The sequence below is a fragment of the Saccopteryx leptura genome, chromosome 3 (assembly GCF_036850995.1).
Source record: "Saccopteryx leptura isolate mSacLep1 chromosome 3, mSacLep1_pri_phased_curated, whole genome shotgun sequence".
NCBI classification, from domain to species: Eukaryota; Metazoa; Chordata; class Mammalia; order Chiroptera; family Emballonuridae; genus Saccopteryx; species Saccopteryx leptura.
Window position 1 is genome coordinate 248,102,539 of NC_089505.1, and position 12,379 is coordinate 248,114,917.

A 12,379-nucleotide genomic window follows, 5' to 3' on the forward strand; every position below is an offset into this window, starting at 1 on the left:
GAAAAGAGGCAGGATATTGCTAATGACCAATGAATTTTATTTGTCCAGTAAAAGTGGACTCAGCACAGACCTCCAGTTAGAAAGATCTTGAGTGGCATTGCTTGCTTCATTTCTATTTCAATGGTTCATCCTGGTTGCCTTTATTGGGACAGCGCAGAGTCACCCCAGGTGCCTGCATGGGCCTCTAACTCTGGAATTCTTCCCAGCCTTCTCCCCCTGGCTTTTAGCTTCTCTTGCCTCTTGATCACAGCTTTAGCCCTCAGATTGATGAGACCTTTGGAAGGACCTTGACCTTCATCTCCCTTGGTTTCATGACTTGCCCCACATCCCTCCCCAATTGGTGGGTCTTTCACCAGACCCTACCCAACAGCGCTGGGAAGTGGTCTGGAGCAGGTGATTACATATACCTGGCAAGAATAAGGTTGCCTCTAAAAAATGGACAAGTCAGGCTTTTTATCAACTTGCCTTGTGTTCCCTCTCCCTGCACTACAATTTAAATCTAACTCAGTAAGGCTGTACAGTTGGCTTCTCATATCCTTGGATTCCCCCATCTGCAGATTTAACCAGCTATGGATTGAAAATACTAGGAAAAAAAGCTACGTTGTTGCTGACGTGTACTGTGTAGTTAAGCCTGTGATGGTTGAGTCTAGACTAAGTATGTACAGATTTATTTTGTCCTGATTTCTATACAATACAGTATGACAACTATTTATATAGCATTTACATGGTATTAGGTGTTATAAGTAATCTAGAGATATTTTAAAGCATACAGGAGGATATGTGTAGGCCATATGCAAATACTACACCATTTTGTATGAAGGACTTGAGTATCTTCGGATCTTGGTATCTGCTTGGTGTCCCGGAACTAATCTTCTGCAGATACCTGGGGCAACTGATCTGTTTAAGTAACTGTGTTTGTTGGCTTGGCAAGGGCAGTTTGGGAATGTAAGTTGCTTTTTGGAAGAAAGCCTTCTTCCCACTCACCTGATTTGGAACGTCTGAGAGCTTGGGGCTAGGAATCGGCCTGGACTGCAGGAGACAGGACAACATACAGAGAACCTTCACCTTCTGATTGGTTTCGCTGACTCAGTAAGAGGTATGAATGTGAAGGCCTCTAAGAGGCTGCCTTTAAGTGTAACACCAAGTTCTTTACCTTTAAGTAGCATGAGGAAGGCATGTTTTCTAAGGGGCTCTAGTCCACACTGCACATGAGCAAAGGGCAAAATCTTCCTCCAGGTAGTCCAGTCTGCCATTGTCTCCTGCCTCCTAACTAGTCTCTGAAGCCTGGTGGCCCCTTCCCAATACATCCACAAAGCAGTCACATGAGCCTAAACATCACAGGGTCATGCCACATCCCAGATCCCTTCCCCAGATCCCATGGCACAAGACTGAGATCCAAAATACTGAGGAGCCAGCAAGGCCCTGAATCATCAGCCTCACCTCCTGCCGTGCTCCCCTTTCTCCCCTGTCCAACCCCGCAGCCACCTTTCAGATCCATGGTCATCCCCACTTCATGACCTCTGCCTGTGTTCGGCCTGGGACATGCTTCCCTCCCAGGCTTGCTTGGCTAAATTCTATTCACACCTCATGTCTCAGCTCAGACACTTGTCAGAGAAGTTTTCCCTGCCCATACCCAATTTCAGCGAGGTCCACCTGCTCATTTTTTTCCTGGGTTCCTGCCCTTTTCTTTATCATGCTTTGTCATTAATTATTTGTGTAACTCTGTCACTATATGGCAAGCTTTTTGTTGACCACTGCATTCCCTTCGCCACCCAGAGCCAACACACAGGCCTGCTAGAGTATCTGTAAAATAAAGGAAAGAAGAAGCAGACCCTGCTTTCTAGGAAGGTGGTGAAAATTTGTCAAATTTCACCAAGCCCTGTGAACATTATGATCCTACTTGTATCCTGTGAATAAGCTTAAAAGTCCATCTAATGGGCATGGGTGGTCAACATTATATCTATAACAGCCATGACTTATCCAAACCTTATATATGTTATTCTGAAACCTCGTCACAACCTGGTATAAAGTAAGTATCACTATCTGCATTGTAACAGTAGAGAACTGGAGGCTCTGAAAGGCCCAGACCCTTCTCCAGGGCCACAGGAACAGGAAACAGCAGGGTCAGGATGCAAATCTAGTTTGGTTTGCCTTTGCAGCTGATGTGCTTTCCTCTCAGTGCTGCTGCCTTAGAACCGTGTCCCTTAGCATTTCTCCAGCCTCCAGGCATTAGGGGCTACAGGGATGCTTGAAGGGCCTCTCCAAGCAGGGTCTGGGGTTCTGGTCACAGCAGTCAACTCTGGAGTGAATTCAGCCAGAACCCAAGTGAGCCCTGTGAATCCAGACAGTCCAGGGTAGAGAGGCGACCTCATGCTGAGTAAGGCAATCTTTATTCTTTGTCTGAAGACCCTGCTACGGGTGATGGTGGGTGCTAGTGGTTTGGCCTACTCCCCCTTCTGGTGCCACTGCCACCAAGCCCTTCCAGCTCAACGAGGCAGAGGATTCCTGAGGCTGGGAGACGTGGCTGGACCAAGGCTGAGGAATGCAGTGGTGAGGCAGTGTGGGGACACACCGCAACTGGAGCAGCTCTGTTTTTCTGGAGCTTTCTCTGTGACATGGCATAATACTGAATAAGGAAGAAGCCCAGTAGAAGTAGCAATACTTTTTGTCCTCTTTCAGTCCATCATAATTTCCACCTGGTCCTTCCATGTTTTCTATCTCCAAGGGCAGGGACTTTTATTGTCATATTACTTGGTCTAAAACAAGCTTCTGGAGGAACTTCAGACACTTAGTAATTCAGTAAATAAGCTGCCGGAAGGGGTGGGAGGGTCACCTGGTGGAGCTGGAGAGTGTGCATTGTCATTCTCTCCGAACTCCATTATTCTTTCTCAGCTCAGCCCTCTCCTCCATCCTGTCTCCTTCTTTGCTTCTTCCCTACCCACGATGTGAATGACTCTGGAGTGAGCTTTGCCTTGAGATATCCTCTTCCTATCCCCTACATCCCAGGCATGTCCAGCCTACTGCCGGGTCTGGAGTCTCAGCATTAGGGGCCTCTGTGGGCATCTCACAGAGATCCCTCTTAAAATGCCAACATGTTACCCGGGAAGGAAATTCCCTAGACATTGGCACACAGCAGCATGTGGGTTTATCAGCAGAATTTTCTAGCCTTTTGAGGCCAGGGAAAGGGCACTTAGGATTGTTAAGTTTGAAGTGCTGGCAGTCTGAAGAAAGGGATACAGGAAGGTCAAATTTTGGTGGGAGTGGGGGAGGCAAAAAGATAAAAGCATACAGAGCACCAAAGAGATAGCGTGCAAGGGGCTGGCTGGGATGTAGCACATGAGCTCATCTACCTCGGCTGGGAGGACCACAGGAAAGGGAGGGAAGGGGACATCAAAGATATGTCCGTGCATCTTCTGACCCAGGGCTTCTCTTCCCAAATGTGAGCAGAGAACTCCAGAGAGATGGTTTAATCTCCAAGGAGATTTCTTTCATCTGTTAGTCACATGGACAATGTAGACTACTGGTCACAGGGTTTTACTATTTTAGGAATACTTTCATAAAAGGGAGTGGGGTTGAACTCCTCCGCTCCTTGCATCATTTCAAAGCTGTCAGATTTACGTGTTGTGGGAAGGAAGAGCAGACTCTCTGCACGTGTCTGAGGATGGCCATGCAGGGTGTACCAGGACATCGGACAATCCTCTGTGTTCTCGTGAAGAGAGCACTTGAGCTAATGGTGGGGCTTGGGAGACACTTCTTAAAAGAATGGAATGCAAGCCCATTTTCTGAACTTTTGAACTAGGATTTACTAGCTTAGGTGGAGATCTGGGGGCAGGAGAGTGAGGGGCAGGGATGGGAAAAGGTGGGGAAGATACTGTGAAGAGCAGCAAAGGAACCCTGCACTTCATCCTTCCCAAGGACAGAGGAGGAGGAGCTATAGCCCAAATCAGAGGCCACCTACTCTCTGGGTTACTCCAGACCATTCTCAAAGTGTATCAACACAATATTCAGTGAATAAGAATCAACAGTGGTTTCAATCCATGGGTTTCAGGAAAGTTGTCAGTCATGTAAACATTACTACTTCTTTCAACTTCTGACATAATTATCACACACAAGCTGACTAAAAGGGCAATGTCTCTTACAGGAATAAGGGGAAAATTCTCAACGTTCATATGCCTTAAACAAGACGACCCTATGTAGTTTTTTTGTTTTGTTTTTTGTTTACAGAGAGAGAGAGAGAGAGAGAGAGAGAGAGATAGGAACAGACAGACAGGAAGGGAGAGAGATGAGAAGCATCAATTCTTCGTTGCAACACCTTCGTTGTTCAATGATTGCTTTCTCATATGTGCCTTGATCAGGGGGCTACAGCAGAGTGAGTGACCCCTTGCTCAAGCCAGAGACCTTGGGCTCAAACCAGTGACCTTTGGGCTCAAGCCAGTGATCATGAGGTCATGTCTATGATCCCACACTCAATCCAGCGACCTGTGCTCGAGCCGGCGACCTAAGGGTTTTGAACCTGGGTCTTCCACGTCCCAGTCCTATGCTCTATTTACTGCGCCACTGCCTGGTCAGGCCTATGTGTTTTTTTTGACTTGCGCCTGCCAGAGAAAGCCTGGAATTTGTATTGATATATGTCATCTTTTAAAGGCTATCGACACAGTTTTTTTTTTTTTATTACCTTAAATCAGGGGTCCCCAAACTACGGCCCGCGGGCCGCATGCGGCCCCCTGAGGCCATTTATCCGGCCCCCACCGCACTTCCGGAAGGGGCACCTCTTTCATTGGTGGTTGGTGAGAGGAGCATAGTTCCCATTGAAAAACTGGTCAGTTTGTTGATTTAAATTTACTTGTTCTTTATTTTAAATATTGTATTTGTTCTCATTTTGTTTTTTTACTTTAAAATAAGATATGTGCAGTGTGCATAGGGATTTGTTCATAGTTTTTTTTATAGTCTGGCCCTCCAACGGTCTGAGGGACAGTGAACTGGCCCCCTGTGTAAAAAGTTTGGGGACCCCTGCCTTAAATGCTTCTCTAGAGGCAAGGGCTCTGGTCATATGGTCATAGTAGGTGGCATCCAACCTGGCTGTTGGCAGGCCCAAGTAGAGGTACTAACATGGTTTATGCACCAGAGTTTAATTCACAAAGGGGAAGGGTGGAGGTGTGATTTTCTTTCAGTTTCCATAGCTCAGTGGTGAACTAAAACTGGGTACACATTTACATTTGAGATCACACAGATTATTTGTAATACTATAATGTTAAGCCATTTTCTCCTTTAGGAAATTCCTATTTGTTTCCCTAGGCACGGTCTTGCCTGAGTTTCAGAGATTTTTTCTTTTAACACTTCCATTTGATTACTTTGACTAAATGGATCCAACACTCAATGAAAATACTATATATATATAAAGTATATATTTAACTTTAGGCAAACCTCCTAAAAACTTAAAACATTTTTTGGTTATTTTGGTCACAATAATGGTGATGTTGTTTTCCAAGTGCCAGCCCTTGTTTGAACTGAGTTTCAAAGATGATCTCTAAGTCTGACTCAGCCGTAATAGATCTAAAGAAGACAGTGTGATTTTGCTAATGTAGACTGCTATCCTGCCAATGATAGCTCTCTTTATAGTTTACGTTGTGCGAGAAAACTTAGAACTTTCATCTCTCTAGGTTGGTGAATTGGTAGGAGGGAAACTCACAAACCAAAGACAGAAAACAGTGGGAAGGGAAAGTATAAGGGATTTAGAAAGGGACACAGATGACAGCTGAAGAGTCATAGACACTGTCTGGGTGAGAGTGACATAACAGGTTCTTTCTAATATCATCTCAGAAGAGGAGCTGGCTGAGGAAGGCATGGCACTGCCTCTGGCCTGACAGTGTCCGAGCTGTTGACCACCGAGTCACTCTTGTCTGTACAACTTTCCTTCCTATTTGTGTGCCCCTGAAGTGACCTCAGCTGTCGATCATTGTCCCGTGAGCACAGGCTCCGGGGGCCTTCTGAGTTGAGGGTGACTGCTCAGAGCTGCTCTGGGCGGGAGGAGAGCCCTTTCTTTTCTGACTTCTCTAGGAGCCCCAGGGGCTCCCAAAGTGTGGACTATGATGGGAATGAAGGGGCTCTTTCTGAAGGTGAATCACTAACGTGTGCATTCTTTAAAATTTGTATTCAGAAAGTGCCTTAAAGAGTTCAAAAAGGAACAGTTTTAGAAAGAGATTATGACAGTATAATTTATGCAAGATACACGTCAGAGAAGGTTCTGGGCTGGGCACAAATGATTTTTAGACCATAAATGTCAGAGTCTCATCGCTTTAGAACACAACCCTTCTTGGGAATGAGGAGTGTCCTTTGAAAAGCTTATCTTGATGTGTCGGCACTGGGGGCTGGGGGCTGGGGCGCTGGTCCTGCTGTTTCAGTCTAAGGAAACCTAGATAGGGATGCCGCCTCCTCTAGCACCTCTCCCTCGTCAGCCCCTTCCTCACCATTCAGCCATTCCGGGGTCCTCCCCGCCCCCTGGCCTGCTGTTCTCCTGACTGATGTTTAGCCAAGTACCAAGTAGTCTCTAGGGGAAAAGACAGTTTTCTTTTCCTTTTTTTTTCTTCTGGTTTTACAGAAACCAGAAACATTACTAGTGTTACAGAGAATAATAATATTTTTTAGTGGGGGCAATAATAGTATTGTCACTCTTGAATTAACACTAGGAAAATATCATTGTCCACTTAAGACCACTGAAGAACACTGAACATTGGCTTTTTAAGCTCTCAATGTTTTCCAATTTTAAGGGTTCAAATCTTGGGCCAGACTGCCAGAAAACATTACCTCATCATACTCTGTCCCTGGGTAACAACAACAAAAAAAGTATGAACTAAATGAAGATTAAATTTCATTCCAAAGCTCTGAGTTCAAAACCTTGGGGGATCACTAGAAAAATAGAATGTCTAAAAGACATTCTAAAATTCTAAAATTCTTTCTAAAGAAAGATTTTTAATGATGGTGACCTTGCCAATGAGCGTCTGGGAGACTTGGGCCACAGACATGAAGGTGGTGCTGGATGTAATGTAAACAGAGGTGGTCACGGCAGAGAACCACAGTGTCCCAGTGTGACCAGCCACTCACACCTCCTCACTGGGGCTTTGATGCAATGGCCTGAAACATTTCTACCCACTGGGGAGCCTGGCTCAGACATCACAGATCCAGTTCAACAATCATCCCGTAACGCTCACATCTGCTTTCTTCTCTCTCTTCCCTTAAATTACCATTTTTTTCAATTAAATGAAAACAATTATGAGCATTAAAAACTTTATGTTTGCAGCAAAGGGTTCTCTTGCTGAAACCAGAACTTTCTTGGGCAAAAAATACATCCGCAGGGTCTGGATGAGGTCAGGCGTTGCTTGTTCAATATCTCAAGCCCAGAAAGATCAGCTGCTTCTTGAAGGCAATGACATTGAACTTGTACTAAATTCAGCTGCTCTGATTCAGCAAGCTACCACAGCTAAAAACAAGGCTATCAGAAAACTTTGGGGGGTGGTATCTGTGTTTCTGAAAAAGGAACAGTTTAGTAGGCTGATGAAGAAGATCTAAGTTGTCCAGCTTCAGAAATGACAAGATGCTGGTGAGTCCTCAGACTTATTGGTGATATTTTGAAGATGTAATAAAAGTCATGTATTAAAAAATAAATAAATAAAAAGTTTTATGGGGGAAAAAAAAAGAGAACAAAATGCCCTGAGGCTCACTGTCCCACCATGACGACTGTTAATGGTTGGAACCTGTATATATTTCTACATTTTACTGCTTTACATGTTAATGGACCGAATCCCCTATTTTCAGGTGAAGCAACAGGAACCAGAGAGCTTGCTTGCTTGCTTGCTTTATTTATTTATTTATTTATTTATTTTCCTAGAGGGTAAAACTGTCCAGGCAAAAGTGAATGGTCCCACTGACAGTGTCTGGAACTGAGACCCTATGCAATGCTTTTATTTGCTCTCCCGTCTCCCTTTTCACTCTCATTCACTTTACAGGTAGAATTACGATACAGGAACAAGACAGAGCTTCCTCTGGAGAATTTAAATGAGATAATCTCTGAACTTGATATAAGGGCTAAGAACACCCCCCAAACTCTAATATCGGACATGAGATTTTACTGTATTTGAGGCACACAGAGGTATATAGATACTTTTTGAAAGGTGTCTGTAAGTAGGTCTCACTGGATGTGACTGTTTTGGGGAACAGTGTCCACTGGATTCTGGTCCTCTGTAACCGGAGGGTCTCTTTATAACTTCTGGTCAACAAGCAGCCACTATAACTGTTGGGTGTCATTTAAAAGCCCCATACTATTGCAAAATAAAGAAAATCCCTTCCCATATGTTTTCACTTCTCAGGGTACAAATGAATACTGCTGATATCCTTCCTGGAGTATTCCATCCATCGCCTCTGGTCTGTAAATGAGGTTTTATTTAACAGACCTTCATTTTATTATGACGGTTCTTATGGGACATACCAAATAAAATCGCCCTTTGTATTTGAGGTAATGGTAATTTCTTTAGGAGTCTCAAAACAAATTTGACAGAAGGAAGAGGAATCACTGGAGCCCAGGCACCTCCAGGGTCAAATGCCCCATCCTTTAGTTTCATAATTGGTTAGTGGCAGGCAGCCCCTGACAGTCTCTTCTCAGTGAGATGACAATGGACCCTGTCTTTACAATCCACCAGAGGGGAGCCAACCATTTGCTCCATAATTCCATTCTAAGAAGCACATTCACCTGAAGCTAAGACATGGAATATATGTTTTGAGAACCTGTTTTTAAAGAAATGAAGAAAATACACACACCTGCTGTAAGAGCAATTATTATCATTTATAATTATGACATAGTACTAAGTGGCCTTTTATGGGATATACACAAGCTGTCACAGACCCTGAGGTTTCAAAGCAATGACTTGTTGCTCCATCAACAACACATGGGAAAATTCTCAGTTAATTGTTTATTTACCTGCATGTAAGTGTTTCTCATCATTCTAGCCACAAGTGGGAATATATGCTGGATGAGAAAACCCAGTTGCAGAGAATGATATGCAACTGTAACTGTTTGATTTGCTCTGGAAATCAAAGTCCAGCACAGCGTGGTCTGTGGGTCCCTTCGGTAGCTCTGTGTGGCCGCATAGGGATCACCACTCCCTTATATGTCTGGAAACACTGAGCCACAAGGAGGAAGGTTAGGGCACAGATCCAAGGTTTCTCTGTGCCCATGAGACTGGCTTGGCTTCTTACGTGGATAATTGTGTTAAATATTATTGCCTGTTCAATAGGTGGAACCATGAACAATATAAATGGTAACCAACACAGACAATGAATTAGTTGGCCTCCATGTCTTTAAATCATGGCACTAACTCAGAAAATTTAATAAATGCACAGAGCTACTGTCCTCAGAACAGAGAGATAGTTTCTACCCAATAAAAATTTCCTTACAGTATATTACTTTGGTTTTCAATAGCTACAAGCCTATTTAAAAAATACTCAGGAAGCAGAGAGATCATAACAGGACAGGGAAACTTCCTGATGGTGGAGGAGGCTGTGGCCAAGGTCAGAGCTGCTGGTCTGGAGCAGCTCCTGTCTGAGGAACAGGATACACGGGCATTTTCCGCCACATGTGTTGATGACTCCTGGCTGGGAAGCATGCCTGAGGCATGGGAGAATGGAGCCAGGATGCTAGAGACAGCGGGACATGCTGGAACAACGGGCTAAATTAAATAGGACAGTATTTAGATTAAAAGCCAGGTCTAGCACTTAAGTAGAGAAAACCAGTTCTGGCACGCAGGACCCCTGGCCCAGTCACAGATTGGGTGAAGAGGGCCTGGGGGTTTCAGACCGTCTGACCAACACAGGTCAGCTGTGTGGCTGCCCAAGGAAAGCGAACGGATTTTCAGGCCATGTGGGGAGGTCAGGCCTCTCCCTCCGGGGACCAGCCTACTCCATTCAGCTCTGTGGTGATGAGACCACACCTGCTGTTCAATTGGGCGCACTCAGTCGGAGAGGGCTTTGGGTGAACTGGGAAACCTCCCAGGAGAGCTACTTGATCCTAAGCATCACCTGGGCTCCTTGTTAAAAACACGAATGCCAAAACCCTACCCTAGACCACCGAGGGAGTCTGCCATTTTTTAATATGCTCTGAAAGAAGTTATAATCAGAATTTTGTGACACATGAAAATAAGGAATGTGTTAAGCATGTAGCATAGTGCAGATCTCGTGGTAAAGGACCTAATTAATAGAAATAGAAAAATATGGCGATTCAATAAAAGAATACGACCTACTTTAGTCAGTTGGTCAAGGGAGGCCGATACCCTAATTTTCTTTTTTCTTTTTTTTCCTGAAGTTGGAAACAGGGAGGCAGTCAGACAGACTCCCGCATGCGCCCGACAGGGATCCACCCGGCATGCCCACCAGGGGGCGATGCTCTGCCCATCTGGGACGTTGCTCTGTTGCAACCAGAGCCATTCTAGTGCCTGAGGCAGAGGCCATAGAGACATCCTCAGTGCCCGGGCCAACTTTGCTCCAATGGAGCCTTGGCTGCGGGAGGGGAAGAGAGAGACAGAGAGGAAGGAGAGGAGGAGGGGTGGAGAAGCAGATGGGCACTTCTCCTGTGTGCCCTGGCCGGGAATCGAACCTGGGACTCCTGCACGCCAGGCCGACATTCTACCACTGAGCCAACCTGCCAGGGCCCGATACCCTAATTTTCATCAATGGTGTGTGTGTGCTAGTGGATGCTGGGATGTTAATTAGGTTCAAGGTCCTTAAAGCAAAGAGATTAATGTTTCTTCTTTTGGAAAATTTCTGGTAATTAGGTTGGGGAGATACATAAACCAGAGAAGTGTTCTACTCACAGCACGGCCTACACCTTGTTGCGCTTATGCATGCTGTGCCTGAGCCCCAATCTAGAATCCTGTTGGGGGATCTGGGGACTTCTTTCCAATAAGATGCTGGCTCTGGGACTAGCAGCCCATTCGTGCTGGCTGAGGAAGTTACAGTCTTGGGTCTTACCACTTTAATTCCTTCACGCATTAATTAAGCTCACAAAATAAAAAAATAATCTATACATCATAGTCATTAGCAGAACTATGAATGGGTTTCCTGATGTCAAAATAAGGTAGCTATTAAGGCTTCTGGCTTATTTTAATTGGACCCAGGCCTTTCAGACCAACATCTCTCCAGCCTTTGGAACCATTTATGTTCCTTCTGCTTTCAGGACCCCCACCCCAACTAAGTGGTGAGTCTAGGTGGGGCTGCAATATTTAATAAGCCTTTGGTTTTTTGTTAGCCTTTTATTAATGCTGAAAGTAACAGTGGCCGGATTCTCTGTGCTCGGTTTCACCTTCTGGTGCTGGTTGCCTGGCTGTTGTGGTTTTGTTTCCACTGTGCTTTCTGACTTCTGCTGAAAGTTGGTCAGAGTCAAGGCCAGAAGTACTACCCTGCCTAGAAGAGCCTCAGGCTCCCCCAGCCAGACTAGAATATGTGCTTTATAAAAAAGCAACCTGGCGGGCACCATTTCCCTCTTAGAGGATCTTCTCCTACCCAGGTCACTTTCCTACCACCCTGTGGGGAGGTCTAAGTGATACTGACTTTTCTGAGCAGTTTGAATCCATGACTATGGCACATTGACTTGAAGACTTTTAGAATGGCAATCAAATCTTCTTATTGACTCAGTATGAAAATATAAAAGGACACCCAACCCCCTTATTTTTTTCAGAGCTGAAAATAAATGTTAAAATTCCCAGTTGTCATTTATTACTATTGCTTTTAGTTCAAGTAACTTTAAAAATAAATTAGCTTTAAAAATTGACCCAGAACTTCTAAAATGTGCTGCAGCTGAGTTCTGCCAGCTTAATTTTTTTTTTTTTTTTGTATTTTTCTGAAGCTAGAAACGGGGAGAGACAGTCAGACAGACTCCTGCATGCGCCCAACCGGGATCCACCCGGCATGCCCACCAGGGGGCGACGCTCTGCCCACCAGGGGGCGATACTCTGCCCCTCCGGGGCGTCGCTCTGCCGTGACCAGAGCCACTCCAGCACCTGGGGCAGAGGCCAAGGAGCCATCCCCAGCGCCCGGGCCATCTTTGCTCCAATGGAGCCTCGGCTGCGGGAGGGGAAGAGAGAGAGAGGAAGGAGAGCGGGAGGGGTGGAGAAGCAGATGGGCGCTTCTCCTGTGTGCCCTGGCCGGGAATCGAACCCGGGACTTCTGCACACCGGGCCGACGCTCTACCACTGAGCCAACGGGCCAGGGCCTCTGCCAGCTTAATTTTAATCAACAAAATCATGGGTGACTTTTCTGTTATCTTCCCATGAGACCTGGGAGCACAGACTGTGATAACCTTTGCCTCCTGGGTTGACATTGTTCTTTTGCGAGG

At 45.4% G+C, this 12,379-nt stretch overlaps 1 protein-coding gene across 1 annotated transcript in view; it reads right to left on the reverse strand.

The window, feature by feature from the left end:
• Positions 1 to 12,379, reverse strand: part of ANTXR1 (ANTXR cell adhesion molecule 1) — a 245,495-nt gene that overhangs the window by 18,225 nt on the left and 214,891 nt on the right. The window lies entirely within an intron of this gene.